Below are 5000 nucleotides of genomic sequence, written 5' to 3' on the forward strand. Positions count from 1 at the left end.
CATAAAAAATATATATGCGTGTGTGTATATATATATTATATATATATATATATGAATGTGTAATGCCTACCCATATTAAGTTTGTGTCCTTTCCGCAGCACATTACTGTCACAATGTTATCAAATCAACTCGATTTAACATCAGAATCATTAATCAGTCCCCCTCCTCCCACCGCCACCGTTTTCCATCCTCACACCACCACCACTACCGTCCTTATACACTGATCATTATCTCGCATCTCACCACCGCCCTCTGCACCTGACATCAACCACCATAGCGTCTCCCCCCCCCCCCCGCCACCGCCGCCACCTCACGCCACCAGCGGACTGACAGAATCGTTAGATCGTACGAGAGTCGAATGCCTCGATGTGTTTGTTCTGATGTCGATCGTCTGTGCTCCGAGCTCAAAACCTGCCAAGGTCAGCCGCTTCTTGCATCCTCTTAGGGTCGATAAAAAAAGTGCCAGGCCAGGCTCAGATATGAGAACAGGAGACGAAGGCCATGGAAAGGAAACAGGACACGGGGCAGCAAAGTCGTCTTTGAAATCACTCAAGATGGATAGAGAGACAGACAGGTAGGCATTCAGATAATTAGGTAGGTAGGTAGGTAGGTAGGTTGGTAGGTAGGTAGGCAGGTAGGCAGGTTGGTTGGTAGGTAGGTAGGTAGGTATGTAGGTAGGTAGGCAGGTAGGCAGGTTGGTTGGTAGGTAGGTAGGTAGGTATGTAGGTAGGTAGGCAGGCAGGTTGGTTGGTAGGTAGGTTTGTAGGTAGGTAGGTAGGTAAGGTAGGTAGGTGGGTAGGTAGAACTCATCAGATAAAGCTTCTGAAGACACTTGTTTGATTTTGGTGCCGTATGGGTGTGGGAGCTGGACTCGAAGAACAAATGACACAGCCGAGCTGAGGGTCAGCTGGACAAACCATAGAATGATAAGTTGTCCCAGTAATTCAAAAGGGCCAGCTTTGTCAAATTCTGTGTCACGTTGATTCTCCCTGAGAACTACGTTAAGCTTACGCATGTCTGTGGAGTACTCAGCCACTTGCACATTAATTTCCCGAGCAGACTGTGTTCCGTTGATCGAATCAACAGGAACCCCTCATCGTCGTAAGCGACGGAGTGCCACAGAGATTTTAATATATATTTATTAGAATTCAAATTAATATTCACACACATGCTGGTAGGCACAATTACATACAAGCACACCATTCGTACATACACATACAACACACACACACACACACACCACACACACTCACATAAACACTCATACACACCACACACATAAGCATTCATACACACACACGCACTCACATAAACACTTATACACACACACACACATAAGCATTCATACACACCACACACACTCATACACACACACTCATACACACACACATAAGCATTCATACACACACACACACACATAAACACTCACACACACACACACTCACATAAACACTCATACACACACACATAAGCATTCATACACACACACACTCACATAAACACTCATACACACACACACATAAACACTCATACACACACACATAAGCATTCATACACACACACACACACACATAGACACTCATACACACACGCACATAAGCATTCATACACACACACACACTCACATAAACACTCATACACACACACACACTCACATAAACACTCATACACACACGCACAACCATTCATAAACACACACACACACACCACATAAGCATTCATACACACACACACATCATAAGCATTCATACACACACACACTCCACAACACTCATACACACACACACACACTCAGCATAACACCATACACACACCATAAGCATTCATAAACACTTACATAAACACTCATACACAACACACACACATAAGCTTCATACACAACACACACTCACATAACACTCATACACACACACTCTAAACACTCACACACACACACACTCACATAAACACTCATACACACACACACCATAAGCATTCATCACACACACCACACACCACATAAACACTCACACACACACACTCACATAAACACTCCTACATACACACACACATAAGCATTCATACACACACACACACACACCACATAAACACTCACACACACACACACTCACATAAACACTCATACACACACACATAAATCATTCATACACACCACACACACTCACATAACACTCACACACACACACACATAAACACTCATACACACACCACACATAAGCATTCATACACACACACATACAGATAAACACTCATACACACACACACATAAACACTCATACACACACACATAAGCATTCATACACACACACATACAGATAAACACTCACACACACACACACACATAAGCATTCATACACACACACACACACACATACAGATAAACGTATATAAAAAAAGGTCATAATGAATTGGTTGACGAGATGCAACATCGGTTGAGATGTCAAATTTGATGGGTAAAGCAACCACCACATCAACAGAAGCATAAACAACCGTTGACAGCTCAGCAATAACAACAACAACAACAACAACGATAATCATAATGATAATCCTGACGATGGCAATGATAAGGATTAAAACAAGAACAACCACAGAAGAAGCGACAACAACAATCAAACAAGAAACAAAAACAACTGCAACAATTGACAAACTCAGTAATAAGAATATTAATAATAAAAATAACGACTACAACAATAATATAATAAGAAGAAGAAGAAGAACAGCAGCGAAAGATAAGGACAAAGGCAAAAATAACAAGAATAAGAATTACAACAACAATACAAGGGACGAATGCTGCAATAACGGTAACGAGCACAACAACAACATTAACAAGAAGAATGACACGAATAATGACAACAAGCTTAAGTAGAATGACGTGAGAAAGCTGTCATGACAGGAATTATGGAATCTCTGGAAATTTCTAGAATGTCCTGGTTTCGATGTGACGTAACTCCGTGGTTTTGGTGGCAATATTGATAACATACCACATTCATACATCTATAAACATACTCACATACCATATTTTAACATATATAAGGAACCCCCTAATTTTAGGGGCTTAAAATTTGGGAAAATGATTAAGGGATTATAATACTATCCATGTATAAGAAACTCCCATATTTTTTAACCATATTTTTCACAAAAAAGGGTTCCTTATACACGTTAAATACGGTATATAATACCTATTTCTTTACTACCCACAAGGGGCTAAACATAGAGGGGACAAACAAGGACATACAAACGGATTAAGTCGATTGCATCGACCCCAGTGCGTAACTGGTACTTAATTTATCAACCCCGAAAAGATGAAAGGCAAAGTCGACCTCGGCGGAATTTGAACTCAGGTATATATAATATCATCTGCGTAAATGACCTCGTAACGTGCATTCCTAAGCTCCAAAACGGTTATCGGCTATCATATGACATCATACAGGATTATTCCTCTTCCTGAATATACATGTGAAACTCCGTAGCTGCATGCAGAATTTGTATAAGAAATTTATAAAACAATAAGAGAGTGAACAAGCTCTAATCAAAAATCACAACAATTGTTTCCGTGCAATGGTAACACATGTTAGTACCTGAGTTATCATATCATACTATTATATAAACATTACATGAATAATTAGGATCTAGAAGCAGGCGTGTACCAGCACGCCATCAGGTGAGCGGCTTTGATAGCACTGCTGAATCATGTGTGTGTGTGTGTGTTGTGTGTGTACATCTTTATATATAAAAGTGAAGTTGTGTGTCTGTCTCCTACGATTTAGATTCCTAACTACTCCCACATTTTGCGATGCAGTGTAACCAAAAGCGGGTATCTTATAGTCGTGATTCATATCGAGCCCTTCTGGGTATTAGCGCGCGTCTACGATGAGTCTACGATTTAAAAAAAAATTACCATCATTTTTTCCCATTTTTAATGCATTTTTTTGCTATTATATAAGGGAAGTAACTCTCTAAAAATGTATTATTAAATCTCAGAACGTAAAAAGCTACAGTAACACCCACCCCCACTTTGTGGTTAGCCATATTGAGATGGCTATTATACTTTACATCTATAAAAATGCTTATATAGTTATTTCCCTTACAAACCCGAGCAACGCCGGGCGATACTGTTAGTTCTATATAATGGTCAGTTAGGTGAAACTCTGCGCTACAGTTGATAAGGTTTCTTTCGGAATTAATGAAATAGTATGTTGCTCTGCCTTTGGTATATGAGTACTATTTTCCCTTCCTTGTTTTACACCTCTGTGCTCGTGTAAGCGCGCGTGTGTATGTGTGTGTGTGTGTGTGCGTGTGTATGTGTGTGTGTGTGTGTGTGTGTGTGTGTGTGTGTGTGTGTACATCTGTATGTGTGTGCGTGCGCCCATGAAAATTTGTAGGAATAAAAATCTTCGGCTTGTGAATATGATCTGTAGGTTTCTTATTAATTCTTCCTAGATCTCCACTTTCCTCCAACTTTTGACAAGACATTCACATCTGCCGAACTTCTGATCTCTACAACAAAACAGACTTTTGTTCCTTGTCTCCTACAACCATATTTGGCCCATTATGTTTACACCAGGTCGCTGTTTTATTAGAACATTCCACTAATATTCTTTATTTTTAAAGACGGGGATACATTCTGGTTTTAGTGAGTCTTTTGTATGGCTGTCAGAACTATCTGTCCAGCGTATAGTATTCTAGATGTTTATAAAGACAGTAATATATGCATGTATGTGTGTATGTATATCTGTACATGTATTGTGTGTGTGTGTGTGTGTATGTATATATGTTTAAGAGAGACACTAGTATATATTAATGGATATATACAGTGAGTGTTTAGATCGGTTTAGCATTAAAACTCTGGCTTGAAGTGCAAATGGGAACTATCCAAGGTTGCTAGAAGCGGTACCTGATTCAGCGGGTATAGATCAAAAATGATCGTTCGGCGTTTTCATCCTCGACATTTGATCTAAATATCCTTGAATAACGCCAAATGTTTGGCATTATTCAACAAC

At 39.8% G+C, this 5000-nt stretch overlaps 1 long non-coding RNA gene across 1 annotated transcript in view; it reads right to left on the minus strand.

The window, feature by feature from the left end:
* Nucleotides 1-2487: 2487 nt before the first annotated feature.
* LOC118761160 overlaps nt 2488-5000 on the minus strand; it is a 24897-nt gene continuing 22384 nt past the window's right edge. Inside the window, exon 3 of the long non-coding RNA XR_004997183.1 lies at nt 2488-2499. This is a non-coding gene — a long non-coding RNA (uncharacterized LOC118761160). The remainder of the gene's footprint in view (nt 2500-5000) is intronic.

This window comes from Octopus sinensis, unplaced genomic scaffold, assembly GCF_006345805.1.
Source record: "Octopus sinensis unplaced genomic scaffold, ASM634580v1 Contig09799, whole genome shotgun sequence".
Taxonomy (NCBI): Eukaryota; Metazoa; Mollusca; class Cephalopoda; order Octopoda; family Octopodidae; genus Octopus; species Octopus sinensis.